General features: G+C 32.1%; 1 pseudogene; it reads right to left on the reverse strand.

The window, feature by feature from the left end:
• Positions 1 to 15,174: 15,174 nt before the first annotated feature.
• On the reverse strand, positions 15,175 to 15,293 carry LOC120591381 (uncharacterized; annotated as a pseudogene).
• Positions 15,294 to 18,601: the final 3,308 nt, after the last annotated feature.

Below are 18,601 nucleotides of genomic sequence, written 5' to 3' on the forward strand. Positions count from 1 at the left end.
AGAAATATATGATTTAGTTGTATTGGCTGTATTGGAAATCTTTAATTAAAGAGAAAGTCTCGTTTAGTTTTGTAGGTTGGTCATTCTACCCCAGTCGTCCTCCTTCCTGATTATTCTTTGACTATTCTTTTTAAGCCTTGTATTTATATTTGTTTGGCAATTGGTTTTTCATGTGCTTTTCATTCTCAGTCTCAAATGTATACTTCACAAAAGTCAACCTATTTTGTCTTGTTGCCTATGGATCCCTGCCATCTAATAGAATTTCCGGTTTATAGTTATTGATCAATAAATAAGAATTAAGTAAGATTGAGTTGAAAAATGTTCTCAGAGGTAAGGAGGTAAAAAAACAAATGTTGAAAGTTGTTTAATAAATAAAAATAGAAGAACAAAGGATGAAATAATTTCCAATTTGCAAACAAAAGGGGTGGTGGACATTCTTTTTTCATGGTTAGGAGAAAATTAGCAAGAATGGTAGATTTTGTTCATTTGTTCAAAATAATTAATAAATTATTATTTTAAGAGCTGAAGTGATGCTCATTCTTTCAACTAGTGAAGGGTATCCCAAGAGCTGATCATGGAAGAGTAGAAAACTGCACTTTCTAACATAGAGAGAGAGAGAAATTGAAATTTTTCAACTGAATAGAAAGAGAGAAATTCTAACCTGTGAATCGTGTAGTGAAGACTACGTAGTAGGCAAATTTTACTTGTTCTGTGTTTCTTGAGGCCTTGAGTGTGATAGTAAAGTACAGAATTATAAGAAAGATCGAGATTACAAATGTTATTTGAATGACTGGACATAAAGCATAGAGAACAAAGTGAATTGTTAGGTCAGTAATTACAGACTATGCACATTATTTATAAAAATTATATAAGGACATAATCATAATAGTGCATTTTTATGTACCAGAATGGAGTGTCTTAGTTAGTTGGCATTGCTATAACAAGTTACCATAGACTGAGTGGATTAAATAAGAGATATTTATATCTCATAGTTCTGAAAATTGAGAAGTCCAAGATCAAGGTGCTGGCAGATTCAATCTTCTGAGAGCCCTCTTCCTTATTTGTAAATGAGTGTCTTCTTGCTGTGTTCTCACATAGCAGAGAGAGAGATTTAGTCTATTCATCTTCTTATAAGGGCACTGATCCCACCATGGGGCCTCTACTCTCATGACCTCTTCTAAACCTAATTGCTTCCCAGAGGCCCTTAACTCTAAATACCATTATACTGAAGATTAGGCTTCAACATACAGATAAGGGAGCACACAAACATTCAGCTCTAATCAGGCAGACTGTCTGATTTTTATTTTATGTCCAATAATTATGTGTCTTCATGGATGCCTTTTTAGTACATATAAAGTTTCATTTTCTACTATTAGAAGGCTGGTAAAAGACACTAGAAAATTTGATAATAGTTTTCTTCTCATCTCATTTTAATTTAGACTTTCTCATCTTATTTCAGAACAAAATTGTATCAGATAAAATACTTAATTATTTTGGACAAGTTATTTTCCCAGAAACATGGAAAAGTAAAACTGAATCAAAATTTGCGATGCTTAAAGGTCATTGTAGATATACTTGAGAGCTATATATACTTGAGAGCTCTAGTGTACATTCTAAAGAATGTGGAGGCTTCTGGGAAGCATATGTGAATTGAAGAGAATAAAATATTTATTTATAGGTAAAACTGTTGTCATGTAGTGAGATCATAGGGATGAGTTTTCACCCACTCTTACCAATGCTTTTCATTTTTGTAATTAAATATAAATATATTTATTGATTTTTCTCCAAAATTATTCTGAATTTTAGATATGTATTCACAATCAATAGAGGAGTAAATTAATTACTCTGAAATAGACAATATTCTATTTTTAAAATATATGTGAACATCATATTTATTGACTTCATCATGATTTTGAAGGGTGCAATGCACTTATTATTTTAACAATATATTCTAATGACCTCTTCTTAGTTTGAATGTGGAGCTGGGCAAAGAATATATATTATTAAATAGCTTATATTCTATTATCTCTCACTACCTAATTTTACAAACATATTTTTCCTAACTGAAAGGAATTGATGAATATAGTTAATATTATAAAGACATCTCAGCACACAATTGTACCATTTCTCAAACACTTCAATAGAAAATTAAGAAATTATAAGTAATACTTTTGCAATGACAATGTTACAGAACCATCAAATTCTTGTCAATCAAGTCCTTTTTAACATCTGTAATACTCACAGCTATAAATCTGTTTTCTTTCTTCTTTCTCCTCTTGTACCTTATGAAATGTCTAGGTCTGAAAATGAAAACTGGACCTGGAAGGACACTTGTCCATTAGAGTATTATCAAAACCAGTCAGGGGAATAAAGGAAAATGGTGAGAAGTTCAGCTGCTGGAATGAAGTATTCATAAAGCAAGGTGATTAGCCCCAGATGGTAGTGCAGGTAAACAATGCCAGAAAGGTTGAGAAGGCAGCAAGACACAGATTAGTGCTATAGTATAGAGATGGATATGGGAATGAAAAGTTCAGGAAAAGACACTATAGGTATATCCAGTAAGACTCCAATTATTATCAGGAACATCTATCATGAACTACAGACTTTTCTGTAACAAAAAGTTTCTGTTGATTGTGTAAGAGTTATACAACTCAGTTCATAAGACTGGCGTTAGAGACAGTCATGAGAGCACCAACATTAGAAAGAATAAAAACTTGAGATAATCACTCATGCAAGGACTCAGGTTCAATCTGAAGAGTGTATCATTTGGGATCAACATCATCCATAAAGGACTACCTTGACTTGCTGAGATGAAGAAAATTAGACTCATTGTTATTAAATCATTTAACCACTTCTGGTTCCCAATTACAGTAAAACCATCACATTTCTCATTTTATATTTGGAGCTATTCCTGAACAAGGGTCATCAATTATATCAGCTTAGGTGCTTCCCATTCATGCATATCTCTGTCAGCAGCACTGTTTAAACTAACTCTACATTAAGGATGTTTTTTCTAAATTCATCATTCCCTGAAAAAACAAATTTATCAAAGTACGTGTTTAATTTAATCATGCATTGTAAAAAAATATAGTTCTTTTACAGTATATATACTTACCCCAAACTTTCTGATCATTGAAACAAACTCCTGATATCGGCCATTGTAGAACAATGAGACTGAATTATACATACTAATATTTGCTACTGTGATCTACTATTTACACTTAAGATGTTTATTGAACAAATCAATTGTGTATCATTGCTTTCCATTGGAGAATGGTTTGACAACTTAAAGTGTGTTAGAAAAAATAAACCCAACACACAATAAAACTTGAACACAGAAAGTATAGTCACTGGTGGTAAACTATCTATATTACTTCTATGGTACTACCATGTTACTCATAGTGTCACCCCCACTATGAGGAATGACTTTTCCAATAACCAAATAAAAATGAGAACAGTAGGTTTAGTTTTCCACTTTCCTCATAATGTATTTAGGTGAGGAGGAAAAAAGCAAGAGAGAGTGATTATGCGTGTTGTGGGTGGTGGCGAAGTATTTGTTTATTAAATAGACTTCTTGCGCATGCCACAAACTTCTTTAAAATTGGAAATGCATTTGAAAAATCTATGCTATATTAGGAGTCATTTTATCATTTTGTTTTCTCTCTATCACACAAAATAAGAAAAAAACCTTAATTCAGCTACCTTTCAGTGGTTGAGACAAAAGATATTTACTGTTATGAGATGGATAAGTATTGTCAGTATTCCTTTATAGTTAAAGTAATAATTATTCTTTTTTTATAAAAGAATAAAAACATAAGTAGCCTTTGTTGTTGTTTTTACAAAAATGAGAGTTCTCAAAATTTTATAGCTTCTTCAAAGATCTTTCTTGGTCTTTATATTTATTTGTAGAGTACCATAAAAATTATCTCTAAACCAGTGGTTTATATAATTTATTATGTTAAAAAGGATATGAAACATCTAATTTTATGAAAACAAATACCAAATCCCTGAAGTAATATACCTTATTTCAAAAAAGTAATTAAAAGATCTGTATTCAATACAAAAATAAACTTTTGTTAAGTGAAACCTTTGCTACTTTAATAACTAGATGCTTATTTTTAGCCTCATAAATTTTGGATTCAGCTTACGAAAAATGGATATACTCTACGAAGAGGGCAAATCATGAATTGCCACATTAACTGTACTGACCTCACACCTCTTGATATGAGACATCAGATTTTATCTGAACATGATTTTTTGGGGGGCCACATTTGGTTGTTGAGTAATGAGGAAAGAGGAATGCCTGAGACTGGGAGATGCAAAAGGCCATGAACTTGGCAAAGCCTACAGTGCTCTTCAGTCTGCAGAGGGGTCACCTATTCAAGTAGCAATGACAGTGTCCATTTGTTATCTCTGAAAAATATGCCTGCAAATCTTCATTCCCTATGTATCAAAAAATCCTCAAAGAGGAAATTACCGTGGTTGTGAAACCTTTGTTCTTTTAATGTAATTGCTGCTGGTTCTTATTAGTGATAAGAGTAGCAACTTCAGGTAGGAAAAAACAGCATCTAAAATCTTGTTTTTCAAAACAGGTTGTAACTGATAGTTGTGAGTACTGAAAAAAATACAGGTAATACTAAAAAAAACTCAATAATTTATTTCTTGTGTCAAAGCCAAAATCAAATAAAAAATATCATATTCTACAAACCTAATTATCCAATAATATTTGTATATATTTTGACTTGCCTCTTAAAATATATTTGTATATATTTTGACTTGCCTCTTAAAATAAAGACATTACGACTACCTTTTTGAAGCAAACAGGAATTTATGTGCATAGGCACATTCACGCAAGTGATTAATAATTACTGACTATTATTTGTTTAGATTTTTGGTGACCAAAGGAAAATATATATAAAACTTTATTTTTTGAGTTATATTTTCTTTTACCTTCATCAGACTACATAATTATCAAATGGCAATGAAGACAGACATAGAAAATTGTATGCAAGAATAGGGTAAGCTCTAATTGATTTTATAAATGTAAAAGAAATTCTCTCTGATATGCTTTCTTTGTCTTTTTTTTTAAGTGTTCCTTCCCTTTTGCATTTCTCATGATGCAATTTAGATTCATAGTTTCTCAGGAGTTCCACATCATCACTCTCCCTGACCCACCCTCCCAGGATTGGTTTCATCTCTGTGTATTAAGCTTCTATTGCTATAAAGAATGTGGTTAGACAGTCACTTCCATGTTTACCTTATGTTACATAAGACTCCATCTTTGCCGATTGAAGAAAAAATTTCTTTTTGGCTTAGAATAACTAAGCTGCCATGTTGCAAGGAGGTCATATGACTTGAGCTCAAGGGCAACCTTCAAGAACTGAGAAAAACACCCAGACAACTTACAGCAAGAAAGTGGAAACTTCTATCCAAGGAAGTGAATTCTCCCAGGAATGTGAATGGGCTTAGAAGATCTCAAGCTTCAGATGAAAATGCGGCCTACTGACACTTTGGTTTTAGCCTATGAAACCCTGAGCAGAGGATCCAGTTAAGATAATATTAGAATTAGCTATCTCATTATATTCACAGGTCCCATTCAAGAGGATGAGATTATGGAAGTTATGTATACCATGGGGCAAAAATCTTGGGGTTTTCTAATAGTTCTGTCTACCACACTTGCTATACTGTATAATTAACACTACTGTCCCAAATCACCTATTCTTAGAAACCTTACTGCCAACAATGATTAATTCACCTTAAAAGATTGGAAAAATGGACCATTTCACAGAAAAAAAAACTAAAGCATTTGATGAAGCCTCTAAAAAAAATATAATAATAAAGCAACTTAGATAATAAAACCCAAGGAAATAGATCTTTATAAAAGTCAAGTGACTTTTGTTTTGGTGAGCAGAGTTTAAATATTTTTACTACTTTTAAAATTAAAACATCGATAAATTACTGTTAATATGTTAAGGTTTTATGGAGTTGGGATAGATATTTAAAACATTGGGAAAGTAAATATATTCAAGTTTCATAGATACAGTTATTATTATGAAGAAAACCCTTCCTCCAAATCAATGTCTAAGATAAAGTTTATAATAGAAAAAATTTTAAATCCTATTATAGGTTGTATCAGCTGTCCCACTTCTGCAACAAGCACAGTGCTCCCAAGACTATATTCTGGCTTTTGAAGCTACACTAGTCATTTAAAGAAGAGGTGAAACTATCTTTGAGTGTCTACATCTGTGGATAGCAGACTAAAGATTACCTAGTTGGATGGCCTTGCTGCAGTTTCTGGCCAAACACTTCAAAGAATAAATCTTCTTATCTGATTCACTTCAAAGATGTCATCCTTCTGTAAAGGAAATATAAGGTATAATTTAACCCAAAATGTATATTCAAAACCCATAAGTTGGAAAAATATCAGTAAGAATACTACTTAATTAATATTGTTAACATGTCTATACCACCCAAAGGAATCTACAGATTCAATGCAATGTGTATTAAAATTCTAGTAGCATTTTTACAGGTATATAAAAAATAATTCTAAAATTTGTATGCAACCACAAAAAATCCACATAGCTAAAGCAATATCGAGAAAGAAAAACAAAACCGTAGGTATCACATTCGCTGATATAAAACTGTATCACGAGTTATAGTAATCGAAATACAGACACATAGATCGATGAAACACAATAAAGAGCCAAGAAATAAACCTATGAATGTATGGTCAATTAAGCAATGTGTGGAATGGGAGAAAATATTTGCAAATCATATTATATTTGATTAGGGGTTGATATCCAAAATATGTTTTTGATGAAAACATCACACAACTCAGTAGCAAAAAAACAAATCATCTGATTTAAAAAATGGGCAGAGGAACAAAATAGATATTTTCCAGTTATACAAACAGGTATATGAAAAGGTGCCAAACATCACTAATCAAAAACAAACACAAATCAAAACCACTATGAGATATCATATCATACGTGGCTATCAAACAAGACATAACATGTGTTGGCAAGGACGTGGAGAAAAAGAAACCCTGTTTACTGTTGGTGAAAATGTAAATTAATGCAGCCACTATGGAAAACTGTATGGAGGGTCCTCAAAAAAATTAAAAATAGAAGTATCATATGATTCAGCAATCTCACTTCTGAGTATATAACTAAAGGAAATGAAAAAAAAAAAAAAGAAAGATTGCTAGGAACTGTGGAGGAACAAACAGGTAAAAGTAAAAAAAGTACAACCTTTCAGCTATAAGATGAATAAAGCCTGAGAACTAATGTATAGCATAGTGACTATAGTTGATAACGCTATATTATATAATTGAAATATACTGAGAGTAGAACTTAAATGTTCTCACCAAAAAAATAAATAAATAAATAAAAGAAAAAGAAATATGTTAAATATGTGAGGTGATGAATGTATTGATTAACCTGGAGTTATCCTTTCACAATGTATGCACATATCAAATGATCAAAATGTGCTCTTTAAATATCTTGGAGTTTTATTTGTCAATTATAGCTCAATAAAGCTGGGGGAAAAAAGAAAAAGAAAAAGAATACCACTGCTGGCTAAGGGAACACCGAACATCTTAATCAATTACCAAGTTTTGCAACTGACTCTGTTTGCAATGACCAGATATGTCAAAGAGGCATATGGTGCCTTAAGTAAACAATATGCCTAACAAACAAACAAACAAACAAACAATATGCCTCCACAGTAAAAGCATCATTGACAGGTCTCTGCAATGAATCCATAGAGCCTTCCCACCTCAAATAAAGAGTTTAAACACATTCCCGTTGTCACTCTAACTGCCTGAATTTCTAGACTTTTAATACTGTAGCTCCATCTTTCCTCCACTCTAAATAATTATCTAGTGTGTAATTAGCTTTCATAAACCATCATTTAAAAGAGAAAAAAGGTCTTATCCAAAAAACGTATAATTGAGCTTTTAGGATGCTTCAAAATTTTCACTTTGTAGATTTTCCTAATCTTTGTACTGTTTTCTTAGCATAACATCCCAAAATATTTATTATAGGGTCAAATAATATTAGTTTTATGCCAACTATTGCCTTTCGCTTTTAATAATTACCTCCCAAATGTTTATTAATCTAGCAATATATAAAAATGCTACTTGAAATCATATGAATATAGGGTATTTTTAAAAGTTCCTGTCTTATTATTTTAATTATAAAAGCAAGAAAAAATAGAAAAATAAATTTAAATAATAAGAGTGTATGTCATTCTAATATCAAAGAATCTCTAATTTAGATTGGGAGAAGCAAGTTTGACACCAGTATGTATGCATGTATAACCTTTTGATTGTTAAGCACAATAATATATGCCAGTTGACAGAAGAAATTTGCTTGCATTCTTTTAAAGTATTGTAGAATAAATTATTTATTCTATGCTATTCTTCACTTATTAGACGATACTGGGTATACTGTGTCTTGTTTAGAGAATGACAATTTATAAAGGCCTTTAATCATCAAATGATCTCAGTAGAGAACAAAGAAAATGCTGAAGAGATTTATGTTGTGGCATTTAGAAAACTTTAGTAGAACCAGGAATATGTAACTTAGTAAAGACTCAGAGGCCATGAGAAGTGACTGTCAATATTTGAAAGACTGTCATTGTGGGAGATGGAGTGGACTTGCTTTTCATTACCCCAGAGGGCAGAAGTAAACACTAGAAGAAAACTATAGGCAGAGGGATGTGAAGCAGCAGGAATAATGACGAGCATTCTGTTGATTAGAGCTGGTCACCAAAAAATATACTCTTCTGGATAAGAGTTTGTTCTTTGTCCCTGAAGACTCTCAAGCATTCTTTCACTCATCTTCCAGTAAACATTCACCAAATTATATGCTCATTTTGTAAGAATTTTAACATATTAGATTGTTGACTAGACAGTCTGACTTTTAAAATTTCTATAGGCTCCACAACTTTTGACTTTATAGATATCTTCAAATGTGTGAAAGATTGCATCAAGAAAGATTAATTAGAACATGTGGCTCCAGACTATAGAATAAAAGTAAAGTGTAAGTTAGAATATGATACTGCTTAACAATAAGAAGACCTTTCTCAGATTTTGAGTAATACCAAATGAAATCGATCATTTTAAAAGATATTTAATTAAGTCCTTTAAAAAATTGAAAAGATAGGAAGTTCCCCATCACCATAAATGCTCAGAACGTGGATGACCACTTCTATATTTGGTACAAGATAATGGCCCACATAAATGACCTCTATATCACTTATAATTCAGACAGGATGACCTAACAGAATGTTAAACTCCATGAGAACAGGGACTTTGGGTTCATTACAATAAGCCCAGAATTTAGAACAGTGCCTTGCACACAGAAAGAGTACCAGATCCTAAGTTTGCATTATTCTAGACATTTTCAGTCAGATTTTTTTCTGCCTGGTGTTATTGATGATCCCTCAGGAATAGCTCTCACTAGCTTCTTACATGTTCCTAGAGGATACAGAGGGAAGTTTCGATCTTTGTTGAAAGGTATCTCCTTGACGTCTAGCAACTCATTTGTGATGGGGTCACATCAAAATGGTGTTCTTCTTGCTAAGCCTAGTTGTGCTTACTATGAAAATGTCTCTGGTCCCTCTTGCTTCTCCACGGCAGTGCCAGCCATGCCTTGTCTTGTTGCTCAGGGCTTTTCTATTCTTCTCATGAGCAAGACTCAGGAGGATCCCCTCAATGCCTATAAAAAGCACATACATTGACCACTAATAATATTGTGTGTCAATGATCCTTGGTCGTTGTTCAGTATTCATTCTCTTTTTTTAGAATAAGAAATAACAAATTTTTAGCTAAGCTAATGGTGACCTGGAATAAAGTCTCCATTGTAAACACCCTTGGAGTCCATTTATTTCTGACCAAATATATGTTAGGAGTGTGTCTAAGTGTATATATTTCTAGAAAGTTCTCTGAAATGAAGAGTGTGCTTCAACTTCTCCTTCTCTCTATGGACCAGAAAATGAATAGAATGGATGGAGCAAAAGCAGTCTTCTTCTCAAACCGCAGAGTGGAAGATACATCCTGCAAATGGTGGACCAAGAAGATAAAATGATCTTGAGTTCCTGCAAAGTATGGGGTAATCATGACAGACATGAATTCGCTACCTTTGCATAGAGAAAAATAAATATTTGTCTTGCTTAAGTTATTCTCGCATTTATTTTTTGTTGTTTTTCCTCACTCAGAGCTAAACTGAACACTCTCTTACAGAATTAATAATTTAAAAAGCAGTTTTCATCTTTCATTTATTTAATGATTGATCACAATGATTAATTCGTGTGTGTTGAAACATCACATGATTATATCACGTAGTCAGGATATTGAATGACCTTTCAACATGCTGTTGAATTCAGTTTGCTGTTATTTTATTAAGAATTTTTGCACATATGTCATTTGGAATACTAACTCATAGTTAAGATAACATAGTATGTTTAACTTTACAAGGAATTTTATATCTTCTTCTAAAGTTGTTAGATAAATTAATATGCCCACCAGCAATATGTTATTTCAGTTGTTCCATATCCTCACTGACATTTGATATGTTCATTGTTATTAATTTTAGTCATCTTAGTTTGTTTAAGAGGTATTATATTGTGGTTTTAACATGCCTTTTCCTTATAATTAATGAGAATTTGCATCTTTTAGTGTAATTCTTGTCATTTTCTGTATCTTCTATTGTGAACATCCTTTTAAAGACTTTTGTTCATTTTTCTTAAGCTATGTTCAAAAATCTATTATTAATTTTTAAGAATTCTTTACATATTCTGGTTACAAATCATTTGTTAATTAAATGCATTGTATTTTCTCCAATATATGTAATTTGGATATTCATTTTTTCTATTTTTTCAAGCTTTATTGAGATATAATTGACAAAATTGAAACATATTTAAAGTGTACAATATGATGATTTGATATGCATATACATTGTGAAAGGATTCTTCCCCTCTAATTAATTAACACATTCATCACCCCACAGTTATCCTTTTTGTTTGTTTTGGTGAGAACCTTTAAGATGTACTCTCTTAGCAAATTTCAATCATACAATAGAGTGTTATAATTATAATTTTTAAATAATAATCTTTGAAGTCAAGTATCCAATTTTGATGAAGTTTGAATATATCGATTTTTTTTCTATGGTTAGTACTTTGTCCAGTCTGGGACATTTTTCACTAATCCAAAAGTCATGAAGATTTACTTCTATTTTTTTTATAGAAGTATTTTAGTTTTAGCCCTAGCACTTAGGTCTTTGATCAATCATCAATTAAATTTTGAATGTGGTTGTCAAAGTTTATTATTTTTTTTTGCTATTATTCCATATATACCCAGAAATTTATTTCCCCATTGAATTTCCTTGGTTTCTTAGTCAAAAAGATATTAGCCAATCTCTCTCTCTCTCTCTCTCTCTCTATATACCTATATAACCATATATATATATATATATATAGTATTTTAACTTAAAATATAAAAATAAATATATAATAAGTAATCAGAGAAGAGCTCAGGTTAAATTGTTTTTTCCTACTATTTTAACTACCTGAAACATAAGTTTAGAATCTGTCAACTTGAGACACTTCTTAGTCCTGAAATGTTTTTAATGTTGGCAGTACTGTTAGTTCATGAAATACACCTGATATTCCTCAACTTGATTATAAATAACATACTTCTCTTTTTAGAATTCTTATACATCTAATTATTTCATCTAGATCATATATATTGCCAAAGACCAAATATAGAGAGTATAATTCTTTGAAATTATTATAAATGTATATGGGTAAAATACAATTAAGAAATAACATAAATATTGAGATCTCCACTTGGAAAAATACTTTTAAAAAGTTACAGATGATTGAAGAAAAAAATATCATACAAAACAAATAGTAAGAATATTTTTCTCTGATTCAGCTGGAGAAATATGTTAGAGTCCTGCTTTATTGTTTTTTCATAAATTCCATTTATATAATCTGGTGGTGTAACACCTTCAGAACTGTGTAACATTTGGTAAATTTTATTCAAAATTAAGAAAGAATGTCAAACATTTTGCATGTAGGATTTGGCCTGGTGCCACTGAAGAAAAACTTTAAAAACTTTTAATTTGCTGCATTCAAATTTCGGTTACCACATGAGTGTCAATGTCATGGGAAGTAGGGCTGATGATCCTCTTATCTAAATAAGAGCGTGAGATCCATCCAAGGGATGTGACAGATCAGTGGTTAGCAAATGTTCTACCAGCCAGGATATTTTAGCACATGGCATTGTATTGTCTGACTAATTATGGGATAGCTTAAAGTAGAGGTTTGTGCTGATAATCAGGAACCAGAGTCAGTGGAAAGCTAATTGCAGGGTCAGAATTGAACATTTGGAGGTGGTAACTGTGTTCTGATTTATTAACTCAGACAAGAACACAGTAAGAAGGAATCAATCATGCTGTTTAGCGGATAAATTACATCCTTGATTTTGCAAAGAGAAGAAAGAACATAGTCTTTGTGTATGTTATAAACAGACAAACATTTATTCCACTGAATCACAAATGGTATAGTTACTTCAGTTTTGAATTTTAAAGAAACAAAAGATATGATTCATAATGAAAGTATATACTTTTCAAAATTTGCACATGTGTGATTAAAGAAATGTTATAAACCTTAAAGAAAAAGTGGTAACTTTTTGATCAAAGTGTTGGGAAGCATATGGTAATTTTATTACAGAAATTCAAACTAGATTAGATAATATTTCTCAACTACCTTATTATCTTAGCATTAAGTGGTATTGAGATGCTTGGTTCGTAGATGAGAAAGATACCTTCTGGACCACATATAAGGAATATATATCTATCCTGTACCTTTTTGATTGATAGTATATGTAGGATTAATCATGTGTAGAAAAGCCCAGAGACAGTGTACCAACTGTGATTAATAACACCCAGATTGAGATCTTTAATGAAATAGGTACAGGGACAGAAAACAAGGCCAAAATGACTGCACATCCAAAATCTATTCAGAAACAGAGAACTATAAACATTTTTGATAAAAAGAATGAAAGAGGAAAATGAGTTTCCAAGAAGAGAGAATGGTGAGTATTTTCAAATATTTAAAACAATGTAGCAGAGCAGCATTTTCTAATCAATCTAATCATAAAATAAAAGACTATACCTCTGTAGATGATAATGAGTTCTTTTACTAACATATTCTACTAGCTTTTATATAAATACAGCTAAGGCTTATTGAGACTGGAATCAGACACTTTACGTGATATTAAATAAGACTAGTGGTTTTCACACTTTCTCAAACGGGTGAAAAGTTTGAGTCACCGGGTCTCTGTAGCTGATACAGCAAATGAAGCAGGAGGGAACATGGCTAGCAGAGCTTTGCAGCATCCTAGCCACTCAAACTTCATTTTTGTTCTCTTCGAACAGTGATTTGTCAACCATTTTCTATTTTATATATTAGATTACTAACTCATCTTTTAGCTGTAATGTAGATCTACACCTAAATACTGTACTTAAGCTAAAGAACAGGGCAATTTCTGCAGCATTATCATACTCAGGAAGTCTACTATGTTTCATTATAGCCAAGGTCATAAACACTGTGGGCACACCCAAGAGGAATGAATAAAACCCACAGATAATTGGCTCACAGAATCTTATTGTGTATGTAGAGAGTGAGTCATGAGACAGAAAAATACCTGGGGATTGGGCTTTCTCAGAAACGCATTTCCCATCTGACACACTGACTCCTGAATATTTAGCCTTCCTTTTCCCACACACTTTCCTAAAGTGTCTTGTAGCAGAAAAGCAGATCCATTATGGTAGTTTGATTTCCAAGACTGTGAGTAGCAGAGAGAAATTTCAGTTGACGAATAAATGCATAGTTAGTGTGATTATCCTTCACTTCATAAAGCTACACAAAGCTTTCGTCAATATTCAGGAATTATCACTAGCACATCTCTAGGCATCTACACACTTCCAGAGCAATGACTACTCCAGTATTCTTCTAGCTGGGCATTTTGTCTGATATTTGGATAACTACTGTCAGATGGCAGGATGCGTTGTAGATATTTTTCCAAATGTATTTGTAGCCAGCAGCCCTCTGGGACCTCCTTGGAATCTTTGTAGGAGAAATTAAAATCCTCTAGAGACCCTAAAATATATTTTGATGAGAGAACAGAAGCCATAGGGTATGTGAGCGGTCCTGCTCACATAATTTATTCCAAATGAAACTTTGGTTATTTATTTCTAGGGAATCGGAGTAGTATTAGACTCCTTATAGTCCTGGGAGAGTCTCTCTCACTGAATGATGCTGTTAACAATTGTATAAAATAAAACATTAAATCCTTCCCTTAAACTCGCTGCATTATAACTCCCATTTGAATTCTTTATTTTATTCAGTGCCTGAACCAGTTTTTCTCCATTTAAACACCACACTGACTCTTACAAAAATTTTTCTTCTAATTCACAATTAGAGAATTCCCTTGAGATCCTTGTTTTACTTGGGGGAAAAAAGTAATCTAAAAATTAAAGGAAACTAAAGTCTTCTTTCTGCTCAGAATTTACTACCTAAGTTATACTCTGCAACAATTCAGAATGCAGTAACTTTGAGAATGCAAATTAGTACAAATATCATAATCATTAGATGAATTTAATCCTAATTATTTTAGTATGTCATTATCTGGGCTACATGTCAAGACATTTTCCTACCCTTTGCAATCTTTGAATATTAAAATGGAGAACTATTTTACCTTAAAATATAAATTTATTGAGTAACATACACAAAATTGAATTCATAGAGGAAAAAAATAAAAGAGGTAAAAAACTAAACATTAATAGATTAACGAAGGCTACATTTAAATTGCTAGTGAATATGAAAACAAAAAAAAAGTATTTTTTAAAAATTTGCCATGCAGTAGCAGGTTTATTCATACCACTCAGCCACAAACCCCAACCTACCAATTAACTTTATGTGAGACCTACACTGAAAAGTCAATGCAAAATATATTAATAAAAGAAAATCAGAAGATATCTATACTATTTGTTTGTTTGTTTGTTTGTTTATTTACTTATTTTTAGGTGAAGCAACCCTTGGTTGACCTCACAGATTACAAGGACCTTGTCAGTTTACAATCCTTTATCTTTTTTTTATTTGTTACACTTACAGCACCTGGTCTTCCTAGGTGGTCTCCCATCCAACTACTAACCAGGCCTGACCCTGCTTAGCTTCCGAGATCAGACGAGATCGGGCTTGTTCAGGGTAGCATGGCTGTAGACTTATACTTTTTAAAAAGAAATTTATATTAACCTTAAAAAACAAATTTTAGCATTTTTAATTGATATGTTTTTCATTAATCGAATGATTATGTTGAAAATATAGTATCTCTCTCACACACACACACACCACACTTGCCAATATATGTTCTGGGAAGGAATTCAATATTAGCTAGCAAGATGAATCGTAACAGAAATATATATCAAAGGAGGAGGGTTGCTGGTTCTGGCTTATATTTTTTTTGTTTTTTGTTTGTTTTGTTTGTTTTGTTTTTGTTGAAGCGTATGTTTGTGTTTCTGTGTGTGTGTGTGTGTGTGTGTGTGTGTGTGTGTATTTGATACATTTTTCAAATGTAGAGGCTATGGTCAGCCCTGTAGCTGCTTTTCTATGAGTCCCATATTGTAGAGAGAGAAGAATACCGTGTGAAGACAGAGACGGATATTAGAATGGTAAGTTTACAAGCTAAAGAACACTAAGGATTGCTGACAACCACCAGAATCCAGGAGAGAGACATAGAAAAGTTTTTCCTTCGGATCTTCCAGGAAGAACCAACCCTATAAAAACCTTGATTTCAGATTTCGGGACTTCAAAACTGTGAGAGAATAATTTCTTTGTTTTTTTTGCCACCCAGTTTGTGGTGCTTTGTTATTCCAGCTCTTGAACACTAATATAGACCTAGTCTAGATCCAGATTTTTTTTTAATTCCAGCAGTGGGGGGAGGTGTTTAAAAATATGTGATTTTATGTGACATTGCTCTTGATCTGAAGCTGATAGTCTAGATAGGAGATCAAAATTAGAAACAATTCTACCTTCTTCCATTCAGATAAAAAAATAATAAAATGAGATCCACAAATACTATTAACAAGTCTAGACTTGTTAAAGGAAATCCATCACCTTTTATTAAACATGAACTGGGGTTATATTTACATTAATGTGAAATTATATCTCTCATGCTGAATCCTAGTTTCTGCTTTATACCACCAAACTGACCTTATTTGAGAATCTAAATGCCATTGATGGAGTATAAGGATGAAGACAGGGTGATAGGGTCATAGGAGGAGATATAGACAAGGAAATATTAAAATCATGGCTGAGGAACAGGGTATGTAAGACAGGTCACTTGGCATCCTGATGGACAATTCAGTGTAGAAGGACTATGTGCAGAGAACAAGACTTTCGCTTTCATCTTTCTACCTTACCACTGAATCTCAATGTCATTGAGGGTTTTTACATGTTTAATGTCAACAGGAATTATCTGAATAAATGATGGAATTAGGTTTCATTTTTGCTGCTTCCACATTTGTTATCTTAAGCTGAATAATAAGTTGATTTAAAAAAAAAAGAAGAAATGAATAAAGAGAAGGAACCAACGCCATGGAAAGAGCAACAGAAACGTTCTCTTTCTCTCTTTTTTTAAAACTTATTTATTTAAATTAGTAGAAACAGTCTCTCTTCTCACTCCTCCCACTGCCTATCCCAGATAGTATTCACAAATGAGCAACTATCTCCCCAGTTCATTTTTTTCTTAGAACGAAAAGGAAAGTGCACACACCTAAGCTTTAGTACAAAAGTGTGGTTGGCAGTAAGCTTTGTCCAGCCTGGGGCAGAGGACTCAAACCTAGCTGTGCATTTGGTCACTATCTTAGTATTATCGTTGTGAATTCACTGTCTGAGGTTACCACATGAGTCTGTTTTCAAAAACCCCTCTTATAATTGGGACTTGCAGCCCACTTAGGCAATCACTGTTCTAGTTTTCTCCTAGTATTTGCTGTTCTCATTCTACATTCTGGTGCAACAACTATTCAAGCAAATTTATAATCATATTATTAAATGTTAAATAAATGAACAAAAGAAGAAAAAATAAACGACCCTTAAATAATTGTTGGATTAACTATAAAATTAATGTATGGATATACCACTTAATTTTTGATAATGGTGTCATTTATTAAAGCTTAACCAAGTATCTTGTATAGGTACCACATACTGTGTTAGGTGATGCATACATGAATTAAATATTCAGAACAATTTTGTGAGATAAGTACTGTATTAGTTTAACTTGTTATGATGCTATGTAGCTTAAAAGTAGAAGAAACTAGAGTTTGGCTCCAAACCCAGTTATTTTTTTCTACTTGCTCTACTAGTTCATTAAGAGTCATACAATTAATAATCAGGGTTAGAGATCAATATTTTTTTACTTAAAATTTAGCATTCTACTCAATTTATCCCCATATTGACTGCTTTGCCAGTACAATACATTGACAGCAAAAAAGACCTTCCAATAGAAAATAAAAATGACACTCACCTCCGAACAAAGCAGAAAACCTCATTTGCATGGATACTTATGTAATAATGACATAACCTCTGTTCCCGAACTTGCTTCGTTAATGATATGGTATGTCAATATAAATTCTTTTTCAAACCCATAGTTACATGCAGCTAGTTTAATGACAGACATCAGTCTGGAACTTCATGGAAGCTATAATTGTACCCTAACTTTCTGTTTTTTAACTGAAAAGAAATGCTGTACTCATTCCAAAAATACATCCAATTTGACGCAGGGCCTCTACTATCCTTCACAAAAATACTTATGACTTAGAAACTATTCTGACACCACTATAAAATAATTAAAAATTAAATTTTTAATCAATATACACAATGTATATAATAAAAAATTTTATAAAAAGTTTCCCATAATATTGTCTTAATTACCTCATTGTACATTCAATGTTGTAAGAAAAAATCAAATGACAAGTAAATAGGTTTATGTCACAGAATTACATAAAAGAACTACTAGCAAGAAGTGTTCCAGTATAAGTACCCCAACCGAGATCAATTTTATATATTTTCAAATGTCTACAGTTTTGTACAATTAAATTGCAGAATAATAGTTTTGAATCACTGTGAGCCCTCCAATTTTTTTGACTGTCAAAGATTAGTAATATAGGAATAAAATATAAAAGTGTTTTTAGGGTATTGAAGTACAATATTTTTATTATAAATTTAGGGAATACAGTATTAATTAACAACATATTAATTAATAATACAGATTACTGTTACCATATATATTTTCTCCAACAAGATTAACAAATAAAAATTTATTCCATGAAAATCAAATCAAAAAGTTCTTTGCCAGGAATAAACCTCCATGAACCAGAATACTTGACTGCGAAAATTAATTTGAGAATCATTAATAATGCAAACCTAGCAGTGTCACCTAAAATATAGCCACAACACATTTGCTTCCACAATCCTAGCTTTCTGTATGCTCCTATGATTTTGCCCTTGACATGCAATTATGTCACTATTTCTC

This window comes from Pteropus medius, unplaced genomic scaffold (assembly GCF_902729225.1).
Source record: "Pteropus medius unplaced genomic scaffold, Ma_sr-lr_union100, whole genome shotgun sequence".
NCBI classification, from domain to species: domain Eukaryota; kingdom Metazoa; phylum Chordata; class Mammalia; order Chiroptera; family Pteropodidae; genus Pteropus; species Pteropus medius.